Source organism: Homalodisca vitripennis, chromosome 2, assembly GCF_021130785.1.
Source record: "Homalodisca vitripennis isolate AUS2020 chromosome 2, UT_GWSS_2.1, whole genome shotgun sequence".
NCBI classification, from domain to species: Eukaryota; Metazoa; Arthropoda; class Insecta; order Hemiptera; family Cicadellidae; genus Homalodisca; species Homalodisca vitripennis.
The window spans coordinates 34,821,941-34,849,678 of NC_060208.1; the positions used below are offsets into that span (position 1 = coordinate 34,821,941).

Consider the following 27,738-nt stretch of genomic DNA (forward strand, 5'->3'; position numbering starts at 1 on the left):
CGGTCGAGCTGCCGAGCCAGCGAGTCTGGTGAACAATCTGTCCCTCAGTAATTACGACATACATGCCCCTGTTGACTAATTGTGGTCACAAAAAGCTGCTCGGCGGCCCGGCGGCCTGTCGCATTTGCATCTGGCCCGCTCACTCCGCTCGCCTCTCCCTGGGTCGCTCGGCCTGCTCCAATTTAGTCCGTCGCTCTCCCTAATGACGACGACACTACGGAGACTCCACGTGGTCCGCCAATTACAAGGTAACAACCGAGTCCCGATTTACGACTTCCATTCGCCTCCTTTTCGGGAACCAGCAATTCCTTTCTGCTTGTCGATCGGTGTTGACGCCCTTTTCCTTTTTGCGTCTTTGAATATATATGTACTGCACGTACCAAGCATATTCATTTCCAAAATTTGCTTCATTCCTTTTGCTACTGTTTTATTTACATTTTCATACTTTTCGTGTCATTCTTTTCTACAAGTAGGCTAATACTCCTTTTTCTTCCGTGTTATTGTTAGTCTTTTTTCTGAGAATATTTCTTGTTTTACATTTTTGTAAAAATTATCTTTTTTTTACTGATGCACGTATTTAATTGAAATTTATTTTCCTAACCCCGATTAACGACTTCCATTCGCCTCCTTTTCGGAAACCAGCATTTTTTCTGTTTTCCCTTTTCCTTTTTGAGTCTGTGAACATATTGGACGTGCTAAGTATCTCATTTCCAAAATGTGTTCAATTTCTTTTGCTATTGTTTTATATAAATTGTTTATAGTTCTGTTCTTCATTCCTACAAGTATATAGTAATTTATATTCCTTTTAATTCCGTGTTTGTTGTTAGTGGTTTTACTGACAAGATAACTTATGGTTTTACAACTTGCAAAACTATTTTTGTATTATTGAATTGCATGTTTAATTGAAATTTATTTTTAATTTATGTTTTTTTTTAAATCTTTTAGGACATTTATTATTTTTAAATTGCAGCAAAGTCTTTGTTTCATCAACCTGTCATTTGTTCTCACCTAAATATACTCTTTTATTATCTGTTCACTATTATTTTATTTGTCCCAGTCAATGTTGGAGGTTATTGTAATTTTTAAACAGTGTTTAAATGTGATTCAGATGTGTTTTACAAGTACATTATTTTATTAAAGTTTGCTGCACAGTAATATATTTTGTTACTGAACTGTCACCACGTTGGAACTTGCCTTGGCATTTGTTCCGAAACTGTTATTGTGTTTAGTTTTTGAGATGCACCTAACTTCATGTTAAGAAAACTATTCATTTATTATAATAAAAGTACAATTTTATTATTAAGTCAGTTATATTGCTAATTACTGTATTAGATATACTAGTGTAAATTCATTTTGACTTATTTACGTAATTACGTGGTTGTTCCCTGCATTTTCCCTTATGATATAGTAATTTAATTGTTATTGATAGTAATTAAGAATCTGTATAATGCAATAGTTATTTGACCAAAAAATTTGCACATTGGAGTATTATATTACGAGTATTGTTCTGGTTTATGTATCTGGTACAGAAATTTGCTGAGTGAAATAGTAACTAATTTAATATAATAACAATGCTTAAATTTAAGGTTTCTTTGGGTGAATATCGGGTTACTATATTATAACGAATATATTCATCAGAATTAAATCATGTATTTTTTATACTGATTTCTAGATTTTTAACAGGAGGGATGCAGGATATGAAGCTTTGGCGTTTCTTGAGCTGAATACTTTACCATCTATACTATAAAATAGAGCAATTGGGTATCACGCTTTAAACATCTGTGAATAGTAGAATACCTTTCTTTCAAATAACTAGACTCTCCTTAATAAATTTTATTCCCTCTCTCGTAGTCTTTAACAAAACAACATTCCCAAAATATTGAAACTTTTTAAAATTTGTATTCTAATCTTGAGACAATTCTGTGGCTTAGAGATAAGAAGTTCAACTAATTATTCTACTCAGAGAATTAAATATGGAAGGAAAGGGGCAGATGAATAACCAAACGAAACAAAGCAGAGACCTTACATATTACGATCAAAGATTAATCAATTACATTCTTTCATTTAAATTTTAATGTAATTAATCGATACTACGTATAAAATCAAAGTGATATTGTGTATGATTTGTCAAAGAACCCACACAAAGCGTCAATAAACACAGGCATAGCCGCTCTTGAACGAATAGAAGTCCGAACAAACAAAACACTTGTTGAGGTCGAAGTGGGTGCCTGCGAGTTCTCCGATACGTTGGCAATTATTAAAAACAAATCTGAACCAGCCGTCTATACTTTATTGCCAACGTGCTTATACCCTGCGCCTACGTGTTCGCTTTTGTTCACAGCGCGTTCATTGTCAGTGGGGTTTTGTTCGTTCTGTTATTTAATTAATCCCTAGCAAATCACTGTTATCAACAGCGATTCGAGTGTGTGGCATGATTACGCTATTGAGGTGTCAAATAAATCCTTCCTCTTGGTTCGTCGAGGTCGCTACACAATATACGTTGTGTATCTTTAGTTTTTTTTATTATTTCCATCTGATTGTATTAAATAATTGGTGCGTTATACACAATACAAAGGTTTAATAATAAACTACGAGGCTCTTACTTTGTACAATTCAATTATTTTGTGTTTCAATTGTAATTGAATAACTGTGGTGTAATAGTGGCATACTCGCCGAGTTCGAGTCCGGTGGAGCAAGTACTTTTTTAATTCACACTTTATTGAAATTATATATGTAAAAAAAGAGAGACCGAACTCTTTTCAAGCCTTATTCTGCCTGTAATTATGAGCCACTGTCCTATGCGAGAATCTTATCAGACAGGAACAAGGGTGTGATTCGATAGAGAGAAAGGTTGATGGTACTGACCAAAAAGTACTGGTTAAGGTCCCAGACAGGGTTCCGACCTGCGCTATACGTCTTAGACCTCTCGGCTATCGGCGCTACCGATATTCACGTAACCTCAATGATTATTTCCTAAAAGTTATCAAATATGATTTACATTAATAACTTCAGTCGCACGAAACAGCTTGATGCCATGCTTCTCTAAATATGCAAGCAACCTTCAACTTTGCAACAATATCGTGCGACCATTTAACTTCGATGCTCATGCCTTATCGCTTTTTGAGTTGTGAATGATTATAACTTAAAGGTTGCCAAGTATCAATAACTTCAGTCGCACGAAATAGCTTGATACCATGCTCCTCTAAATATGCAAGTGAACTGCAGCTTTATAACAGCACCGTGCTACCATGTAACTTTGATGCGCCATGTCTTATCACCTTTTCAGTTGTGAATGATTATAAACTAATGGTAATCCAATGTTATTAACATCAGTAACTTCAGTTGTACGGAATAGCTTGATGTCATGCTCCTCTAAATGTGCAGGTGACCTGCAACTTTGCAACAGCACCGTGCTACCATGTAACTTTGATGCGCCATGTCTTATCACCTTTTCAGTTGTGAATGATTATAAACTGAAGGTAATCGAATGTTATTAACATCAGTAGCTTCAGTCACACGAAATAGCTTGATGCCATGCTCCTCTAAATATGCAAGTGAACTGCAACTTTATAACAGCACCGTGCTACCATGTAACTTTGATGCGCCATGTCTTATCACCATTTCAGTTGTGAATGATTATAAACTAAAGGTTATCTAATGTGGTTTACATCAATAACTTCTGTTGTACGGAATAGCTTGATGTCATGCTCCTCTAAATATGCATGTGACCTGCAACTTTGCAACAGCATCGTGCGACCATGTAACTTTGATGGGCCATGCCTTATCACCTTTTAAGTTGTGAATGATTATAAACTAAAGGTTATCTAATGTGGTTTACATCAATAACTTCTGTTGTACGGAATAGCTTGATGTCATGCTCCTCTAAATATGCATGTGACCTGCAACTTTGCAACAGCATCGTGCGACCATGTAACTCTGATGGGACATGTCTTATCACCTTTTCAGTTGTGAATGATTATAACATAAAGGTTATCTAATATTATTTACATCAATAACTTCTGTTGTACGGAATAGCTTGATGTCATGCTCATCGAAATATGCAGGTGACCTGCAACTTTGCAACAGCATCGTGCGACCATGTAACTCTGATGGGACATGCCTTATCACCTTTTGAATTGTGAATGATTATATCCTAAAGGGAATAAAATATGCTGTACAACAATAAATTAAGCCGTAATAGCTTGATGCCATGCCACTCCGACTGTGCAGGTGACATGCAATCTTGCAACAGTATCATGCGACCATGCAATCCAGGCCCGACATGCCTTATCACTTTCTACTTTGTCACTGATAACACACTGACAAATGACCAGGTCCGTTACGTTGTCCAACTCGTTTCTGGTTGAACGTAACGTACTATTTAAGAGCTTTAAGTGATATAAGCACCCAACTACACACTATTGCTCTTATAACTTTCTATATATAGTTATCAAGATGGTTATCAACAGTATAAAGTGCGTTTAGCTATCAAAAGAAATCAAATAATTAAATTAAGTAAAATTTTTAAAAATAGTGAAAATCTGTATTATTAATTAACAAGGTAAATGTTTTATTTGTATTACTGTAAAAACTATCTAGCATTTTAAGAATTCAAATCAAACTCAATCGACGCTTTATCCCTTTATTTTAGTACAGCGTACATCTATCGGGCGGCAACTTTCTTTGCCATTTGCGTCGTTATAAGACGTTTAACACTCATAAGTACTTATATGAAGTTCCTCAATTTATAACCAACAAAGTATTAATGCCAACATTTTTAATAATATTTGTTCCATGAATTTTATTTTAAATAATTTATTAGATTAAATTATTTTCTAAAAAATAGATCGGCAAAAAGACCTCTGTATTTTTCTTTCAATTATAATGCGTTGAATGCATGGTCTAAGACGTCGGAATCTGGGTCTAAGTTGAAGACAGCGCATGTCCCCAAATCATGTCTGTTACTATAGCATGTTTTATTTGACCATCAACCTTGTACTCTATTGACTCTCCCCTATTTTGTTTTTAAGAACATCTCACAATGCAGTGCCCCTGAAGAAGGACTGCAATGGCGCAGTGTAGCGGGTACAGAGGTTATCGCAAGATAACCGGATGAAGCAACATCGACCGTGGCTGCTGCTTGGATGGGCGACCGCTAAGCGATCCAGTCCTTGCAAGCAGCCCGTCTGCCCGGCCGTTGATGGTGGTTCGAAGTCACCGTTAAACCGCTGGTCCCCAGGTTAAGTGTTAGAGACGGTTTCTTAGCACTAACTTCGCCTGGAAAAATAAGACGTATTTACGTTTACCTTTAAGTTTACCTTTAATAAGGCTCAAAAGAGATCGGGGACCTTCTGTTTTCAAAAAAAAAAAAAACAAAACAAAAAAAACTGCTTCGACACATTTTAGTTGTTAAATAAACGGCTTCAGTAAATAGACTCTTAAAGCTATAAGGATTTTAAGAGAAAAGACGATAAATTGAGTGAGGAATATTTAACTTGAAGTGTTGTATTTAATAAATTTAAATAAAGGTTATATGCTCGAGAAAAAACTGTGGAAACGGAAGATATTCGAAATGTTCCGATTAACAAACTAATTCACAGAAAAAAAGGGACACACGCTCATTGTATTTATGGTGCTTGAGTTGTCTAAGTGCTTTGAGAGTATTCCACCCCTTGACAGCAGATATGACGAATTAATTCACACTAAAGCAGATCAGTGACTAGGTCTCTCGTGCATTCACGGTCAATACATTGATGATGTAGATATAATGTTCAGTGTCGTCTGGCTTGGTGAGACTGGGTCTCGCACCCCTGTGTTCAAACTGGTTTGGTCCAACCCCTAGACCTCCCAACAAACAACTGTTCTCTTTAGTGTTGCTTGCTCGGTTTCAAAATGCTTTGATCTTGATCTTCTTTTACATCATTTTCTATTTTTCCCGAAACATGAACAAAGTTTTATAGTAAATTAAACTCAAAACTAACTGAAAGTAAAATTAGTTTCACTTAGAGAATAGTTTTTTATATAGATTATTAATCGTAGACGTTTTTTTTTTTCATTGTTATTCTTTCGCATTTTCCTTATTATTTAGATTAAACACCCGTTCATTTTAGACGTAAAAATAAATTATACGCTTGACCTATCAAAAATACAGCCAGACAGACTACCTTTTTACGTATTGTTGAGTCTTTTTATGCCTATTTGAGAAGGTGACAACTTTAAATCATTATTTACACGAGTGTTGAGAACCACTCATTTGAAAAATCCGGATTTCCAGTTAGTATTATATTTAATTTCAAGGCTGGCAATAAAAACTTCAATTCAAACACTTGTCAAATTATATACCCCCTATTCAATTGTAGCGACCGACTGAAGCGGTTCTATAATTGAATTAGCCCCATAAAATTTTATTTTCAGAATAAAATTACACCCATTAATGACCATTAATTAGACATTAACGAGCCATAATGAGCACAATCAAGTTTTAAATCCCCACTTGACTTTTAATAGAGCATAGTTACAACAACTAACACAAGTGGATGGGAAGCCTCATTAGAAAATTATCACAAATAACTGCATCATCAATATGAATGTTTGTAGAGATGGGTTGAATCGCCGTTGCCGGAGATAAATACACCCGGAGGCCGCGCCCCGTTTTTGTGGCATCCCCGTTTCCCTCTTTTGTTGAAAATGAGTTTTATTAACTTGTTTGTCGATTTGGCCCTTTAAACGGACTCCCTTCGCCAGGGCTTTAATGAAGGGTTTAAATGGGTGACAAAAGGTTTTGTTTGATAGCTATTTACAAGTCTTTATAGTAGTTACTTTATTGTTTCAGTTATTAATTTAAAGATTTATTTCTTCGTACAAGTACGCGTATACTCGTTATGTTCTTGTAATTTATTATTTTATGCAAAAACAGTGTTATGGGAGGATACAATATTTGGGTCTAAATACTATGCTGATTCTTCCCGTACATGGTTGATTGTTTCCGCAACTATTAAAAACTTTAAATATATTTACGTTAGCCTATAATTTATAATAGGCCATCATCTGTTTACCAAAAACTAAATAAATACAACAACAGCCTGCAACGAAACTTGCATAACCTTAGAACATCTCTGGAAAGGTTTTAGCAGCTGTTAATACAGCTCACTTAATACAGTTTTGGCTGACAATTCCCTCTCTGGGAACACACCAGGCGACTGCACTACCATTATTCGGGAAAAAGTCAGCTTTAGTCAAGATTGTAATAGGGATTTGGGATTATATAATCTGCTAGGGCAATCTTGGTATTTATATAGTATTGTTATTAAGATACCCTTTACAAGCAACACTGCCGAGAGGTAGCATTGTAGACACACCGTCGGTTCAGGTAAGAGTCCGGATAAATTTGGCCTAAATAAAGTCTTATGATGTCTAAGAACATTATTCTAAGTATTAGAAAGAAACTTGTAAGTAAAATCAACACATTTTATGTTTATCATACGGTACCTTTGTTAGTTTACGAATAAACAGGTAATTAATTATAAAACTCTTAGACACTTAGGTTCTGCACACAATTGTACAACATGAATCTTAAACATACATACATACATATTAAATTATAGGAACTCCATTTTTAAAGGGGCAAGGGAGAACATATACAAAATATCATGTATTGCAGTACAAATTGAAGCGTTATATTCATATTTTTTTAACACACTCCTTACAATCTTCAGTTCAAGTTTAGAATATGGAATAAAGTTTTGAGAAACGTGATATAAAAATTAGTGAAACAGTATTCAGGTTTTTAAATTTTTCCTGGGATTTTCAAATTCTGCTTCGAATTTTAAACAATCGTAATAGATATTCAAGAAATATTTATCTTTTTCCTGTTCTCATAAATAGTATCTTTAATGGGCTGTGACTAATATTTACTTTAGAATTGCAACAAATCTAACTAAAAGCCGATTGCATCGCTTTAACACCTGTCTAATAGATAGCACTTAGTTATTATTCACAGAAGTGAATAGAACACGGGTAAAAACAAAAGAGTTAAAATTATAGATAAATGCCCATATAGCCAAACCCATAAATAGGCTGATAACATCTACTGTTCATCGCAGCTAAGTTCCCGTGTAGTCAAATTCACTAACCGGCTGATAACATTTACTGTTCATCGCAGCTAAGTTCTCGTATAGTAAAATTCACTAACCGGCTGATAACATTTACTGTTCATCGCAGCTAAGTTCTCGTATAGTCAAACTCATAAACCGGCTGATAACATCTACTGTTCATCGGAGGTAAGTTCCCGTGTAGTCAAATTCACAAACAGGCTGATAACATTTACTGTTCATCGCAGCTAAGTTCCCGTGTAGCCAAACTCACAAACAGGCAGGTAACATTTACTGTTCATCGCAGCTAAGTTCCCGTGCAGTCAAATTCACAAACAGGCTGATAACATTTACTGTTCATCGCAGCTAAGTTCCCGTGTAGCCAAACTCACAAACAGGCTGATAACATTTACTGTTCATCGCAGCTAAGTTCCCGTGTAGCCAAACTCACCAATCAGGCTGACAACATCTACTGTTCATCGGAGGTAAGTTCCCGTGTAGTCAATTTCACAAACAGGCTGATAACATTTACTGTTCATCATAGCTAAGTTCCCGTGTAGCCAAACTCACAAACAGGCTGATAACATTTACTGTTCATCGCAGCTAAGTTCCCGTGTAGCCAAACTCACAAACAGGCTGACAACATCTACTGTTCATCGGAGGTAAGTTCCCATGTAGTCAAATTTCACAAACAAGCTGATAACATTTACTGTTCATCGCAGCTAAGTTCCCGTGTAGCCAAATTAACAAACAGGCTGATAACATTTACTGTTCATCGCAGCTAAGTTCCCGTGTAGTCAAATTCACAAACAGGCTGATAACATTTACTGTTCATCGCAGCTAAGTTCCCGTGTAGTCAAATTCACAAACAGGCTGATAACATTTACTGTTCATCGCAGCTAAGTTCCCGTGTAGTCAAATTCACTAACCGGCTGATAACATTTACTGTTCATCGCAGCTAAGTTCCCGTGTAGTCAAATTCACAAACAGGCTGATAACATTTACTGTTCATCGCAGCTAAGTTCCCGTGTAGCCAAACTCACAAACAGGCTGATAACATTTACTGTTCATCGGAGGTAAGTTCCCGTGTAGTCAAATTCACAAACAGGCTGATAACATTTACTGTTCATCGCAGCTAAGTTCCCGTGTAGCCAAACTCACAAACAGGCTGATAACATTTTACTGTTCATCGCAGCTAAGTTCCCGTGTAGCCAAACTCACAAACAGGCTGATAACATTTACTGTTCATCGCAGCTAAGTTCTCGTGTAGTCAAACTCACAAACAGGATGATAACATTTTACTGTTCATAGCAGCTAAGTTCCCGTGTAGCCAAACTCACAAACAGGCTGATAACATACACCGTTTATCGCAGCTAGGTTCGCGTGTTGCCAAACTCACAAACTGATAAAATATACTTTTCATAGCAGCTAAGTTCCCGTGTAACCAAAACCTACAAACAGGCTGATAACATTTACTGTTCATCGCAGCTAAGTTCTCCCGTGTAGCCAAACTCACAAACTGATAACATATACCGTTTATCGCAGCTAAGTTCGCGTGTAGCCAAACTCACAAACTGATAAAATATACTTTTCATAGCAGCTAAGTTCCCGTGTAACCAAAACCCACAAACAGGCTGATAACATCTACTGTTTATCGCATTACAGAAGCCTTGTAACAAATTGGTTTAGAAAACAAGTGCTTCGCTCGTTGCCTACCCCTACTCTCTTCTTTACTCAACGAGTTTTCGGCAATTCGTTACGTGACAATGAGTGATATTTAAAACCAGCTATTAATAAGATCCAAGCTATCAAATAACGCCAAAATGTTTATGTTACTACACATGTTATACTTTTCCTTTTACTCTATTAATATTTATTGCTATTGTTTATTTTCATTTGTATGATAAACAAATTTAAATAGAGTGCAATTTATTTACTTTGCATTTGTAATAAAATGTTTTAGTAATAAATTTACTTTTATAGAGTAATGCATTAACCCCACAGTTTAACAAGCTAATTTCAAATGTACTATTTTATATGGCATTTCATATGCTTGTCTACAGTTAGATTTAAAGTTCTTGCGTAATTACAGTTAGGATGAACCACATGATTAGTTTGTGTTATTTGTGTTACTTATTTAAAAATCATACGTTAGTAAATGTTCGTGTGAATTCTAAAACAACTAGCTATAGTTTATTTTTTATAAAACTTTTTTATAACTATAACAAGAAAACTTTTTTAAGCACGGTAGTTTTGTTTTTGCTTTATTACGGACTATAATAATGTCACTGGTTTTTATCAGTTTTATTAAAATAAATTCTTGTATCATTCAAAGCCCGTCTTTACTTTCTATTAACCAAAATAAAGGAATCTCAGCATGAGTTCTAGGTCATCGGAATGCATTCAACAATATGGACAAATTTAGCAAAAACATGATGATGTCTGATGAAAAATATTTTTAACGTGATAAACAAGTAGGAAAATTGTTTATTGTGCCCAAATAAATGTATCCAAACTTTTCACAGCATCAATCTTAACACCTGCTACTGCTCACATTAAAGGTCTACGTAGTTTAAGGTCAAATAAGACATTGTTCCGCTTGCAGCCAACGTTAAAACAACATTCTTTAAACTAAGTTCAATGTTCAGAGTTTTTCATTTTGTTTAGTTTACTTTAAGTGGGACACCGGTTGTTCTCATTATACAAAATATCTTTGAACTTTACCTTGATCGAGACTTAATAACGAAATGTTCACACATAACATGATTGCTCAAAATTGGCCTGAGGCATTTATGTTTTGAGGTTACTTGTTAAATACTACCTTATACAGATTCTGAGGACAACGTGTTATACGTTTAATTATAATCTCAATTACGGGTTGCTGCTGAGGAGGCTTGTGCATGAAATAATTTTGTTCTTTATTTCAAAATTTCATAATGGTCGTTCAGGTCAGCATGCAAATTGTTGCAACTATTTCCTTCGTCAAGTCTCCATCTATACAATCATAAACAAATCTAATAGTATTTCTATGGATGTAAGTGTGTGTTTTACTCAATTATAAAAAATTACTGATCGTACTGAAATCTTACATAGGCATATTTAATTAATTGAAAGAGCATCCAAATAATAAAATTAAAAGTTTTAGTGAAGATATTTTTAACTGTAAATGTTTGCAAATGTTAAGTATGCAATGCTTGGTCAGTACTGTAATGCAGGTATACATACAAATTTACTATATAATATTTAATATAACTTAAAATACTTATAAAACCCATCTTATTTGTCTTTTGACAGAAGTAGGCTTCTCCGATTTGTGTATGTATACATATTTGGATACAAGGCAAACTCAACATTGGCGTCGGGAATATAATTCATTCAAAGCCTACGAATTGCGTGTGAAGCCGCGGGTATCTGCTAGTATTTTATATACAGTAAGTCTAAACATAGCGTCAACGGCCGAGTAATATCTTCGTAATAGACTAGAAGGCGCCGTGAGATTTGCAACGGTTGCTTATGAACGCTTACCTCATATACTTCTTTGACAGTTTTCCAAATCTAATGAATAAACAGCTAGGAACAAGAGTTTTAAAAGTGCTATAATAAATCTTTGTAGTGGTACATTATAAAGAAAAGCATTTTATTACATGAGACGTGGAGCATCGTACAATCAGTAAACTACATCCCGAATTGATGATCAGTAATGAACAAATCCAAAACTAGTAACAAAATAAATGTCTGAATTGGATTTCGATACTTTATGAATGTAAGGCCTATAATTTACACGATCTTAACGCCAATTACCAAAATTTAATTTTGTCTGAAGTCAGTGTTAAATATTACAAAAGCTGAGATACAATTAAATACATTAAAATTTGTAAATATATTTGCAGTTAAATTATTGTGACTGGAAATACCATTAAAACGTTTAGTAAAACCTATCAAAACACCAGTTGAAAAAGTTTGCAGACTTCATGCACAATAAATTATAAATGTAGTTAGTTATTTTTCTCTGGGATTTTTAACCATGTAATTTTCAATACATAATAACTTTCAAGGTTCTCCTCCACATTTTAATGTATTCCCCTTTTTCTTCTCCTGCGTTTAAAACTCCCTTTAATTTGACAACAAAAGGCTGAATCTTTCCAATTTTCACAGACAATTTACTCTTGTAACAAGGTGAAGATTTAAATACTCAGATAATTTGCAATCAGTTTTTAATATATTCCTCCTACTGATTGTATTTAGTAAATATTGCAATTGTGAAATGAGTTAGTTTAAATAATAATAGCAATAGAAAACATTTTTTTCACACTGCGATCACTACTATTAGTGTTGAAGTAAATATTAAGTACCCTTTCAATTAATATTGCGTAAGCAAGCGTCTATAAATAACTTATTTTTATTCATATTAAACATCATATTGAGTTGAGATTCCATTTGCTTCAAATTTATTAATGTCTTTAAATAAAAAGCTTTGATTATAAATTTACTGCAGATATAAAAAAATAAGCAAAATGTTTGGTACATGTTATTGTGAATTTAAAACGAAAGTAGAATTATGTTAATGAAAAAAGATTATTTAGCAAAATATTAACTTAACGCTACTTTTGGTAACTCTGTCACTATCAAACAGAGATTGTACAAGTATTAGTACAATCAAAAGTATTAGTACAAGAGGATTAATATTCGCTAAATTTGAATCTATATTAGTTTTCATCGTTATAAATAAACCTAAACTAAAGTGTTGTATGGGACACTATTTCAATTAAAATATGGTCACTTTGAAATGAAAAAGAATGTTAGCTTTCCTCAAAAAATAATTTATATCACTTGAAGAATCTGTTATGCCTACTAATTTAATGTAACAAGTCATATTAATTGGTAAGTACTGAATACCAATCTATACTATTACACTATAAACAATTAATGGTGTCTATGTGCTAGTGTGTGTGTGTTAAATAATCTCGTAAAAACTATCGGAACGATTGCACTGAAAATGTACATGCACATTCTTTGGGTTTCTGGTTAAAATAAAGGCCTATTCTTATTTCGAAAACTTTTACTATAAATTGATCTACTGTTATAAAATCATCTTAGTTGTCTTTTGACAGAAGTAGACTTTTCAGACCTGTGTATTTATCAAAAATCAAAATTAACTAAATATACAAAAAAAAATCAACTAAAGTAAAAAAAGTTCTAAGACCGGAGTAAATTACAAAGGCAATAAACATACACTTTGAGACACACTTTCTTGATAGTGACAAAAAAGCGTACTCCAATATTGGCGTCACATACAGTATGTCATTCACTTGAAGCAACATCACTTGTATCACACAAACCAACATGCCACCTGCAATATATGCCATAGTTATTTGGCCAAGTATAATATTGCTAAAAATGAAGTGTTTAGTTTAACGAATTGGTTATGAATTCCTGTTCAACATTATTAAATGGCACTATAGCTAAATACTGCAGAATATTATAGATTGCAAATAATAAAAAAATACTATTATCAGCCTTTTACAAAATATTAATTGTAAAATAATCATAAAAATTATAAAATCGTAAATGATGTATCTAACCTTCTTGTAGAGACGAAGGTCAAGGGAATTTATGATCGGTAGGCTACTTTCCCAACCTCAGATCACGTGCCAGATCGTCCAACGTGATCTAACGTCGGATCATCCTGTCTAAGGTCGGATATCCTCCTGGCGATCAGTATGGGCCTCGGTGGCGTCTTCGGCACTACCTTGCCTGTCAGGCGAAAGAAGTAGAACATTCTTCGAGATAGTATCTAAATTCAAGCTCAGATCACGTGAGCGCTCGTAAAGGTTAACTTTAACATTTTCTATTTATAATAGTTACGTATGTATTTATCTACTTATATCTCGTTACAACAAGTAGTAGGCAGGGACAGAGTGGCCTCTATATAATACCAATGTAGACATGCTTAGACTACGGAAGAGGGAGTAGCCACGACTCTCTCTAGCGACCACGTGAGTGATGATAGTGTTTAATCTGCACCTTCATCTTCTGAATTCTAATGTAAAGAAGAATAATCTGTGCACATTGCCTGGGATAACTCTCCAGCAATAACGAAGAAACTTGCTGTGTAATTGACACGTGTACCTGGCGCGTACGCAGGTGGCGAGACAGGTACTAATGGCGATCGGTCGGTAGCACGAAGTCCAACTGTATTCGACCATTAGTACGTTTCCCTTGGATTAACTCGTACCTTGCCATGGCCACATTTATCATTAGAATCGTACAGCCTGCACCACTGTGTCGACGCATGCGCCAATTATATCGGATAGAGACGTTGTAAATCAGGAGGCTGATCGTTTTGAAATAACAACTGAAGTAGAAGGTGCTGAGTGGGGAAGTAATTGGCCAGTTGCTAGTAGAGGAGTGCTCGGTTAGAAAATCTCATTGGCTGAGCGTCAGCGAAGCCTGTCACTCGTGGAGCTGAAACAATTAAATTTCTGTCTGTCTATCTGTCCACACAATATCTCAAAAACTAACTGACCTATAAGCTTCAAATTTTGCATGAAGCTTCATATCTGCATAGGCAACACTGAGTTCGATTATGTTTCTCACTTTGGCTGAGCGTTAGCGAATATTTTTACATTGATGTTATGGGTAACCGTGATGACAACCAGAGAATCGGAGACTCTGATCAGAATTAAATGAGCTATAAACTTGAAATTTTGCAAACAACTTCAGCTAAGCCTCTTGAGCTATACTTGATGGGGTGTACTTCTACCTTGTACTCTTATAAAATTGTAATCATCCTTAGTGTATTATCTTAAAATATACAATTTTTGATCTTACGAGGTTTCGAATAATTTGTTCATAGTATAGACTACGGTGTAAAATTTTGCCTTCCAAGTAACACAGCACCTAATATTTAGGTACCATTCCTTTCTTTCTATTCGTGTAAAAATGGAAAGGAATATATCAACAACACTCTATGACATGCAATGTTTGGTTCTCTAGCGATAAAATACATGTTACTGATATAATTTTCTGATTATTCCCGTACAATTTCGGAGGGGATGTAATTTCCTAGTAATTCAATTACTTGCTGTACATTAAATATAAATAAGTGGGGTTTGGAGCTAGCGAATATTTTTGCATTGATCAAACCATTGGTGATAGGGTAACCATAATGGCAACCAGAAAATCGGAGGATAAATGAATTTATACACAGTATCACATGTAGTATATTTATCACAATAAAATAAGATTTAAACTTTAAATTTACAGTCTCAGGGCAGCCTATTATACGATACATGATGTGACGTAGTCCTACCTCGTATACACATAGATTTTCATTTAATAATTATACTTTAGTATGCATCGTCTATTAAGACCAGATATTGTTATAATAATTAACTATGAATTTTCAATTTTCAAGAATTTTTTTCTCCTGTTCTAAGCGGAACAGCTCTGTAACAGGTGAAGACTTGATAGAAATGTAAAGAGTGTATTAAAATTATCTTTCCAATCACTAGGGTCCAATGTTTCTTTATTGGGGTAAATTTTTAAAAGAGAAAACAGAAACTGCTCCAATATACACTATTTTTAATGTATGATAATAGGATATAGATAAACTCAAATTTTAGGTTCACAAATAATGTTTTAACCAAAATAAGGCGTAATGTATATAAGTACCATTCATGCATTAATATGGCTTGATAATACTGGTGGTAGGCCTTTGTAGATATGATTTTCTTTTTATGAGGTAGTGTTGAAGCACTTAGCTACACTTATTTTCTAAAAACACACATGCACAAATTCAGTAACTAGACAAGACATAAGTAGGCCTACATTAGACTACATGACGCATAACAGGGCTCGCTACGTTTCAAGACCACGGATGTTTTCACGACGCCATCCTGTGGGACATGATTAATCCTTTTGTCCGAAAGGTTCGTCCTAACTACTGCCAAAAAGTATTAGCAGTAACGCAGTAATCATTAAAGGAGAACAGTTACTGTTTAAACCCTCAGCTGTTTGGAGGACATTGGTGTATCCTTGACAGCATTTTGGTCAGATGAGAAATACCCATGGGGAGACATTAAAAAACGAACTAGATCTTGCTTTTGCAAGGTGGAATGTTAAGAAAACATGTAAAGTCTGCAGCTTAATTTGCTATCGAAATACCCTCCTGAGTGATAGATAGCCTTCTCTAACGCTCAACCGAGTTCCATAAACAGATATCATCATCAAAACATATATAAAATTGAATTTGCCATGCCAAATTTTAAACTGCAGCTCAATTCGTACTCGAGATCCTTCGTACAGACGGAAGAGTAATTTGATGGCCTCTTGAGAGATAGGCTTAGGTAATAACCGCTACATGATTAATTTCAATTTCAGATAAGTGGAAAGTACTTTTATTAGTAAAATATTATTAGTATTTTCTTCAAGAACTTGAAGTTGGGAAGGGATGTGATCGATAAAACACCCTATAGTAACCGAGGACTCAGTAGTTCGCAGAGTTCTTTCTATTTGGAACATGGGTATAATTAAAATGCTCAAAGTTCTGCAGAAGCTCAGTCATCGAGGCCTTGCACTCTTACGGACCGAAGTCCGTTGTCAGGAGAGTCTTGCATATGTATGACTTCCACGTCTACAGGGGTAGCGACCTACCGAAGGGAAGAAGTCAATAATTGATTAATCGATGGCTGTTCGTGAGGGAGGAAAGAACCGCCATCTTTTTTCGCCCTCTACAATTTGTGCGGTGGGGGCGGTCAATAGGCCCCGCCCTACAATTGTGGGACTCAGCGGAGCGATGCGGGAATGGCGGTAGCGACACCCGCCAGCTGACTCGTTAGCGACTCGACTCTCGAGTGTAGAGCGCAGCGAACCCTCGTTAGAGTGCTGTACACTCGAGTAATGATACCGCTCCTCATTGAAAACTTCTCAAGACCTGTTATCTCCAGTTGAAGCATCACTTGGAGGCGACCCGGCTCTATTCGTTGATTTTAGTTCGGCCGCTGATACTGTTGTACGATTTCTGGCCTAATTATGGTCCTTGCATGGATGCTCATTTGTGTGCACCAGGCCAGGTAACAAATACGAACAAAATTCTGCAGAAACCTTTAACTAGCAGTGCAACTGTACTATAGTTATTTCGATTGGATCATTTCGTGCCTATTCAAATTTCAAAATATTGAGTTACCGTAGTTTATGTGCAAAAACTTACCTTTTAAATCAAGTATATCTTGGAATTTTTCATCTTCACTTGATATACAATTCACCAAATATACAGTCAGACAATTAGGTAAAGAGACTGAATGTTGTTACTTTCTTCCAAATAGTTAGCCTATAGAGAAATTACGATAATTTAACTTTTATTTCCGTGTCTAGTACCTGATTTTGAAAGTGTAATTAAAAACCTTCAATGAAAAAAAAACATTTGTAAATGCGGCCGAGGATCAATTTCATTATTTGGGAAACTCGTCTATCCATTTCAAGAAAAACCAGGTTATGTGCATACACATTGCAAGTTGGCTTTCGACTCTTGGACTATAAAGACCTGTCTTCCGGGCCTAACCCACAAAATTCACGCATAATTCAGCCAATAAATATACACCTTGTAAGTATTAGTACATTTAATTGTTCGCATACCATCTTCTTAAGAACACTTTTATTATCTACCAAATTACACTTGCGTACACAATTACTTAAAACGAATCAAATTTTCACAATAATCATTAAATGATAAGTAATAGTGAATTATTTTAGATTACTTGATTTGAAAAATTTTAAGAAACAACCTGTATTACGATTTTTGCGTATTCAAATAATTAAATATATCGATTTAAAATAAAATGTTTACGTACTTAATTTAATAAAGAAAATTTTAACCGCATCTTTAAAGAATGTTAATTTTGTATTTTAACATTTGAGCACATTTTAAAGCGTGAGTAGTGAGTTTCAATTAAAGCTATAAAAAATTTAAAAATAAAAAAGAATTATCTTAAGTGTTAGAAATTTTAATTTGTATATTAAAAAAGTATGCTTCATTTCATAATAAATAATCTTCATATATTGTACTCAAATGCACAGTGAAGCAGCAACTATATCTTCAATGGAATGTAAGGTGTTCAGTTTTACATAAAACGGACGCACTATACAAGCCCGTTTCCGGGTAATGTCTATGTGAGTTGCTGTTGCGTAAAACGGCAAATCCACTATTTCAATTACCAGCGGGTTTGTTGTGATTTGCAACCGAGGCCTGTGATATAACTGATGTGAACCGGCTACATATCGCGCTCGACCTTTACTCACAAGTTAACTGTCATGTCCAATAATGAGGGCGCTACAGGCTTCCATACTTATTCCAGACAGCTGCTATAATATTCCATATCCTGGCTTATAAAATTGAATAAAGCTTTTAGTGATATATGGTTGTATTCATAATCATCACTCACTGTCAATTATTAATAAGTATACAATTCATATCGTTCAGGAAGTTCTACAGACTGTTGTAAAATTTTATAAATGCGTTTTTTTGCCTCATGGAACAAATAAAACTCATGATAGAATTCGCTCACAGTAGCCTATCGAATTCAATTTTAAGAAGTAGTTATTTGTTTAATACAAAAATGTGTATATAAGGTTTTTTGTTCATTTTTTGGATTAATGTTTTATTAATCACATTGATAATTTTGAATGTCAAATGTAATTTTACTGCTATATAAGCTAATACTACTTTATATACTTTGTCATAATTCGACATTTATTAGACATTTCGTAAAATGATTGCTTTATTCTATGGATCATTCTTTTAATGTCCATACTTCATAACACAGTGAGCAAACCAACAGCTTTTTTAAATTTAAAATACTTCATAATGACTGTTATGTTTAAGAACTTAGTTCTCGAGAATCAAAGGTACGAGACAATTTAAAAATATAGAGCATGATTACTGAAGCATAGTACTGATTAACACTATATAGAACTATAATAGTTACAATTATATTTATAACACCACCGCGTCGCTGAGGTAGCATGGAAAGTAACTCTAGCTACAATTGATACATGTTAAAATTTTATAGAAGTTTTTGTATTAATTTGGTTTTACACTTATTTATTCTGTGATTTTAGTTTTTGCCATTTTATGATGGTTACTCAAAGACCATTGTAAAAATGTTAATTAAAGCTCAGCCAAATCTCATGGAATAATATGCACCATCATCGGATTTGTCTATATTGGTGACAGTGTTGTCGATATATCGTGTCGACAGCCGGACAGAAGTGGAAAATTCTCAGTCTTAAGAGTTATAGACTTAACTAAAGCTCAGCCAATAAAGATTAATTAAAAGTTTGGCAACTATCACAAATGAACATAACATGATTTTTTTCTGATAGTAACAACTTTGAATCTTATAGTTTCTAAGATCCCTTAAGTCGGCATACAATTTGCAACACACTGTAGGCTATACAAAAAATCAAAATAGAGTATTTTATATTACCATGGTATAACAATATCAATCGGTTTACAGTAAATTATCTTCAGTTTTAAAATTCAATGAAAATTGAGAAAAACAGGACCGACTGGTGACAGCCATTCATTCATTGCTCTTTGCGCGTTCCTTTGAGTTGTTGAAACCAAAATGTCTGAAACGCAAAAAAATTATTACCCTAAGTCAGGCAATAGCTGGTCGCATTCAAGTCCGGAGGGGCTATATTACAGTAAACCCGTTAGTTTCCACCTAGCTAGTTAAACTAAAAATATTCCTTTTGCCTAGGATGTGTAGTTTGAACTTCAAAAATCTCATAATTTAGTCTTTTTTGTATAATTGAAAAATTACATATAATCATTATTATATATAATAACTCATTGAGTTAAGACAGGTCAGTTTCGTGCGGCCGATAACGACAGAGAAGAGGTGGGACATCCTGCAGAGGACAGCACATTGTGCAAGAAGACAATCGTGATTAACACTATTACACCGGTAGTACAGCGTGACCGCGGCCACGGTAGAAAACCCTTTAATGGGTGAATTGGGCAGGAGATTGTTACAGTAGCCGCCCTTCTTGTAATTACGAACAATTCTAGCAGTGTTGGTTTGACAGCTAGTAATAACTCTAGATGTGTTACACGGTTCGCCGATTATGTGACAGTTATCTGGAATACCGAGCTTCATATGTGTAACAAAATGAGTTATGCAGGAAAAAATCTTTTTTATGGTCTGGGTGTTTCCTGTACTGTTTAATGTGAGAATGGAGTGACAACTTCCTGGTATTTCACCTCGCCGCACTGGGCAGACTTTTTCTAGAGTTCTGCATGGTCGCTATTTATCAGGTGGAAATACTGGTCTAAGAGTTCCAGAGTTTGATCTTTCATTGTAATAGTTACACAGGAGAAAAATCTTTCGTTTCCGGAGGATTTTTTCAGTTAGTTCTGAAGTCTGACGCTAGAGCTGTGCCACGTAACTTTGATTGTTACCGTTCCAATATTTGCAACCTGACTTTTTACCCCACAGATGGCAGTCCGAGCGTCCTTTTTTCTGAGCCTTAATTTATAGCATTGTCTAATGTAACTGATACAGTCAAAGGTGAAATCTTATGCAAGATCAAATTTTTTGTTCTTGAGTGCGCAACCAGATAGTTAGATCTATTAGCATCGCAAATATTATTTAGTCATTTATATATTTTAAATAGGGCTTTTGTAACTCTTAACGGATCATGACGGCCTAGAAGCCAAGAGGCATTTGGATTGCATAAGCACACAACCTAGTTTTTTTGGGAAATCGAACCATCGTCAACAGCGACACTTTTGGTGAGGGTTGAAGTAGAAGGGTGGTATGAAAAGGGTTAAACATTTTTAACGATAATTTCTACTCAGATTACTTTTTTCTTACTTTGCTTCGCGGAGATAAAATATTTTTTAACTGTGTGGCTAATTCTGGAACTCAGATGTTTAATATGGCCTCATTTTTCTTAAACGTTGCAAAGTTACTAGATCTCAAATTTTATTTATTTATTGGGTCCGTATGTGACGTGTACAGAAATAAATAGTGTCATTGTTTTTTCGCTCTTACATTACGACTATAAGACAATCTTTATCAGTTGTCAAAGGTTTTAGAGTTGAAATAGCAGAATAAAAAAATGATACTAACAATCTACAAACAGTTTAACTTTTAAAACACTAAACAATGTGAGTATTTATGTGTGGTGACTGATGAACCCATTTTAGGTCCATGATAGCTTTAAACAATATTATAACTATACCATAATGAAAAATAACTGAATTCAAAAGTACTCGTTGTTATATTTTTACTAACAAGCTGCATTGTTTCTGTTCCAGGTGGTGCATTGCTGCAGCAATCGTGTGAAACCTACAAACAAACACGATGTGATGTATCTCGTCATCTTACAACTCCCAAAAATATTTAAAAATAAATATCATAATTACTTGGTTTCCTAGTCTGAACTAGATTTTCACTAGACACTTCATCTGTATAGTCTTGATGAGTCGTTGTTTAAACCCGCCACTTTCGTTCAAATGCATTAAAAATAAGAAACAGTAGTGTTTCCAGTAAAAAACTGTTTAGTTTTGAACAGTTATATAATTCGGATACGAGTAATGAAATATAAAATTTATGAACCAGTTAAATGGTATTTGTGAATTTGTATACGATAATTTGAGATTTACAGAGCCGTGACTTATCATCGTGAGGGAGTATGAGGCACCAGCTAGCTGAAGGCCTTATCAGTAGTAAAAGTAGGCAGAGATTTGGGGTTGTGGTAGAGATTCGACGAAATGAGGTCCTCGTTGATACTAGAATCTGGTGAAAAGATAATTTATTTTCTCATATGTGAATTCCATTGGGTCTGCAACATCGATATGATAGTGAAAAGAAAAACGATTCCAAGTGTGATAATACCTTGCGGTTATGATCCAAACGAAGCGCTTACAGGTAAATTCGAAGTTAGATCGGTTTGACTGGGATCAAGGAGTTAATCGAAAGCAGGGTGATGAAGGAAAACGGCTGGTGCGATCGAACATTAAGGCATTGCATCTCACCCCCAAAGTGATCGTGAGATAGAGGGTGTTTTTGAGATTTGGGGGATCCTGGAGTACTGGTCCCTTTCCCCCTTGAATACAGATAAAAATGGTGTAGTCTAAAAGAGAAGACAGTACATTTATACGTTACGAACAGGCTTTCAAAATTGTTTCTCTGAAGTATGTGTAACGTTAGGAATGAATTGGAAAATAGATTCCAACGTTAAACTCATGAAAACTCCGTCATGTAAATTTCGCTGTTTACGCGGAAAATTGATACTGTTGTGGATCCGTGCGAAATGGAATCTGCAGTGCCACGATCATAGCACGGATGTGCTTCACAGCCTCGTATAGTCATTCCTTTTCATAACCTCTTAGTTTCTTTCGGGTTTGAGTAAGCTTTCATAAGAAGAGTTCAATTGGCCCCAAGGACCAATTTTGTGCTTGTGAATGTCTGCATCAACATATAACTGAGAATCGTCGTTGATGGGGGAGGTAGGTGGGCCTGGGGCCAGGCACGAGTAAAGGTCTCATTGCTGAGGTCGAAGGCTTGGAGAGCTATGAAATCAAAGATTCAGGAATATTTCATCTTAGGACCCTCAAGCACATACGTAATGTGACGGTGATAAAATTTTAGGATGCTGATTTCACTGCTTCAGGTAATATAATCTGACAGTATGTCCTAGAACTTCTCAAAGTACTGGTCGTTGTTCTGAAAAAGTGAAGATACATGTAGAGCAAAAAGGCCATTCTAAAAAACGTTCCCTAGTAATCATTGACAAGTTTGTATGACATTGCGGTCACCAGTAGTCACATGGTTGAATATGATTTTGCTCACATTTCACAGGCTTGTCGCATTTCTATGGTTTCTGAAGACTGTCTGAAAATGTGAAGGGCAGAAATTCGAGTGCCTGTGATCCCGTATGGATCTCAATATCTGTTAGTGGAGAGTGAAATCACAGGGTGTGGCTAGAAAAGGCGATGATACCATTTACAAACCGCATATTCTTGATATATGGAAATAACAGGCTGCGATCAGAAAATATTGGTTCCCATATTCGGATAGTATGTCAAGGAGGCGGAAGATAAATTCTCCTTTCATGCCTACATTGAAGGTAGCCTAAGGGATTCGATCGCACTTTTATTAACAATCAGGACATGTTTAGATAGGTAGCGCTGCTCCCAAAGAAGTCAATATAAGGCGACGAAGACAAAAGACTGGGACAAAGAGTTGATGAAGTCAGATTGATTTACAAGTGACGGCTGTTGACGTTTGGTAACATTACAAGTTGAGATACACTTCTTTGCATCTAACGGAAAGTAGTAAAGATAACGCTTTGGCAATGGACTCACGTACTTCTACTTCTCGTAAGTCCAGTCTCGTTGGTAAGACTGAATGCTGTGCTACTGTGTAAGGCGAATAACTTTTCTAATCTTGCAACTATCGTAATCTCTTACTGGGCATTGTTATAACCCATTCATTACAGACTCAGCCATCATTGACTTGAAGCTGAAAATTACTTCGAAAACTCTGTTAAGATGTGCGTCCATTGCGTCGTTGCGTCGCAGGAAGAGTTCCTTGGGTGACAATCGCAGTCTGGGCTTGAATCTTGTTACTTTAAAGCACGTGCAGCATGGACTTCCCATTCTGAAAACATTATATAAGCAAAGTGATGCGTCGTTTACCTAGCGAGTGCCTTGTACAGTAATACATATCAGTCTGAGCAGTAAAGTGGTTGTCATACCTCAAGGAGGCGTGACAACCACTTACGATGGAGTATGAAGCAACTTCATACCCTTCATAAGGGTTGAGATAGTGATTGGTTGTTTAGTTCTTATACATCATCAGGGGGAGATGAAGTTAGATTAGTGTGCTTATAATTGGGGTTGGATATCCTCCTTCCAATCATCGCGTGTTTGGGCTTTCCAGAGTATCTGCAGCTCTCGTTATATTCCTCAATCCTTGAGAACTTCTAGAGTGGTTTCATACTGTAGTGGGGGAGGCTCTGACTATGGAGAAACTGGTATCGTGGTTTGTATGGGAGAAGACACTCTGTTGCATCCCTTATTCACGAATAAGCATATTATATATTATAATAGAAATCTGGAATGTAGGGCAGAAACCTTTGGCGGCTAACTTAGACTGAAAGTATTTTTGATAAAACTGACATTTGGGCGATCGTTGGTGCAATCAGGAGACATGCCATTTACGGTCTAATCTGTAAATGGATTATCACCTGGTTTGTTGGAGCAACGAGCAATGCAACAATAACCAACACAATTATACATCCTTCGGTCAGAGTAGTATACGTTCTTCTCTCTTTTGGAATCAGATTTTTCATTATGTAAAATGCTTCGTCTATAAAGTGATGCTTTCGCATAAGATTTTGCACACCTTATTGTCAATTATGTGATTTTTAGGTATAATACCACGTACATCAGCTGATCTTGGTATTTTGGAGTGTAAACTTGGGAGCTTTCGTTACTTTTTGGTAGAAGGCTCTGCCGTTAATGTGAGGCCTGAAAAGAGGTACCTGTGCTTTGTCAAGGAGAGAAAATAGGAGCACATCTGGATAGGACTGTCAACACGGACAAACGTTTTTTGGTACAGTGCTGAAATGTTTAGTAATGCCAAATTTATGGTCGAAAATGGAGATTGAGGTTTTTGTAGTAGTGAGTAGTTGGTCTTATGGACACCATTTGAGCTTTCTCAGAAGCTTCAGCCTTTGAATGATTTTTTAGCCTTCCCACCACAAATCCGAGCTATCGACAGGAGGATTTTGTGTCATAAAGAGCAGTGGTATAGCTCTAGCTGCAGCAGTTGACGACGATCGAGGGATATGATGTTTTGCATATAATCTGTAATAATATACTTTAAAAAGTATCTTTTGAAAAATTTCTTAGTATGGTGATCCTTCCCATGGAGATTCGAACACCTTGACGTCAATCACCATGTAAATAAATAATGATTAAAAATCTTTTATACTGTATCACGCATAATATCCAAACGCTTTGTGCAAAAATAATCATTAGTCTACATACAGTTTTTTATCAACCCTGTGTTCATAAGTAAAAGAACTTGAACAGTTCTAAACAGAGATTCTGAAGAAGCTATCAAAGTAAAATTCCTAATTGCAATGGATTTGGGAAATAAATTCATACAAAAATGCATCTAGCAAGTTCCCTGCAGGGCAAACTCGCTTGGCAATAATCTAACAGTTATCCATAACCTAGATTATACGTTCAAGCTTAATACATCCTTTTTCCAATAAATTTGCTACAATTATTGGCATCTCCCATAAAGTTTATAACCAAATGAAAATGTTCTTTTTCCGAGATAGTATGGCCGAATGTTTCTTCAGGAATTGGCAATCCTAAATGAAATCCAGTTGGATCCACCTCATTGACGATTAACAAACTGCTGCTGAACTTCATTCTGAATCTGAAAATTGCAATTTTTAATTAGTTTTGAGTTTAAAACTTTTAATCTTGGACCTGCTTAAGCCTTAAAACATTATTTTCTGTATAAAATACTTTGAACTTTCGTGTCCTTTTCATACTGCAAGAAAAACTTTTTCACCATGACAGTATCTTTCGATTTAATGCATGTTCTAAAAATAATATTTTTACATTCAGTATGTGCAATATAATAATGTTATTGTGTTAATGTGTTTAAACAAATAGAATGTTGGATTCCATTTTATACAAACACCTTCAGGCAACCTGCTGTTAATATTTGCAAATTGATAGTAGGTATTAAGAAAACGGTAAACGGTTTAAGGTTTGTCTCAATCCTCAAAACTCAAAAGTGTTTTTATATACTTGTAAGTGTGTATATATGTATGTATACATTATGTAAATATCATTAATTCCATCCAAAACAGGATACAGAATTACATATTGGATTGGGTAAACATAGAGTTTTATAATCTTTTAGTAATCTTGATGTGAAAAGACCACAGTTATTAGACAAATAACTGTTTTAAATGCCTGAAGAATGTATGTTAAATTTAATTTTATTTCCGTATTAATGTCCAAATGTTGAGTTTCAAATAACACATACAACGCAAGACCAGGCTTCGATAAGCTTCGAAATTATTGGCGATATCCAGGTGGGATATGGTTCATCCTAATGTCCGGAAATATGCCTTGACATTACAACCACCAAAAAAAACTACGATTTACTTGTAATCAACCAAGAGGGCTCCGCCCTCCCCCTCCGGACTAACCTCCATAGATAGTTGAAGGATATAGGTGTACCCTTGACTACATCCTGACCACTGAAGGACATCAATCTTGCCTATGTACAAATTATATCCAAACCTCAAGCTAACTATATTTAATTCCTTATCGATAAATTCCTGGCAGTAATAGACAAAACCCATGAAATGACATGCACCATTTCGAACTCGATCTTCCCTATTTATAATTGAAGATTCACTCAAATTTCAAACCTAAAGCCCAATTCAATTATCATATATCTCCCTAAGTAACAGAATCCATGGAAGTGTATACAACATTACCGAACCCGATTTTGCCTATGGAGAATTTACGTCTCATCCAGGGGCGGCGCATCCATTAGGCAAATAGGGGGAAATACAAAGTTTAGTATAAACTACTGTAGTTTTACAAAAAAAAAATCTGAGATAAAATTGGCTCGTGGTACTTTGAAATTCGGCTTCAATAATTATAAAAATGTTACCTGATGTTGGAATGTTATATCCGCTTAAACGCTGGAGGGAAACATGTCAACTTACTAAAATAAACTACTCTCTATGTGACAATGGCAACAGTGAGTAGCGTCATCTTTCTCAAAATCAAACTACAAAACATTAACTGATAATCTATTTAATCTTCAAAAAATTCTTTCTATTTAATTGCAATAGGGTCTTTTTTTGTATTTAGGAAGTTACTATTTGAAAACCATAAACTATCCTTTAGTATTGATAATTACAGCCTTTTTTAAAAACATGCATGGATGAATTTCGATTGTATTGTTACTGTGCTGGACGGGAGGATTTTACTTTTGCATTGGGGTCCGGAATAGCATGAGCCGCCGGCACTTCATCCAAATTCCAAGCCTACCAGGTAGACATCAAGATATTCCTGTAAGTAAAAATAATGCTTCACTAAAGCTCACCCAATCACATATGAGGACGAATATGTCATCGAACTCAACCATGGCTGTGCTAAAGTGAATTCATTAGGAAAATTCTCAAATCCATTGCTATAGTCAGAAAAGAATATTTTTAATTACTACTAATCAGTTCAAAAAATTACCTTTAAGGGTAGAATGTCATATACTTTGCTTATAAGTTTGATTTTGAAAACTAATACTGTAATGTTACCCTTTTTGCTGGAAATATATTCAGTTCTTTCCGATGTTTTTATTATTTTTGCTTACCTCTCTTTTACACCTCTTATATCTTCCATAGCTGTAAACTCATTTTTATATAAACTAAAGCTATGGAAAGCAAATAGACGAGTATTCCGTATAAGTTGCAGACGTTTATAAATCCAACTTAAAGATAAGTAAAATTGCTGCTCTTTATTTACATGTTGAATCGTTTAGAAAGAAATTACATAGAGAAAAAACTATACCAAGTCATTATTTATTGGCATTCG

General features: G+C 35.2%; 1 long non-coding RNA gene across 1 annotated transcript; it reads left to right on the forward strand.

Annotated features, from left to right (window-relative positions):
* Positions 1 to 27,495, forward strand: LOC124353784. Its single transcript, XR_006921632.1, has 2 exons — positions 1 to 248; positions 21,415 to 27,495. It is a non-coding gene; the product is annotated as an uncharacterized LOC124353784 (long non-coding RNA).
* The last annotated feature ends 243 nt before the right edge of the window (positions 27,496 to 27,738 follow it).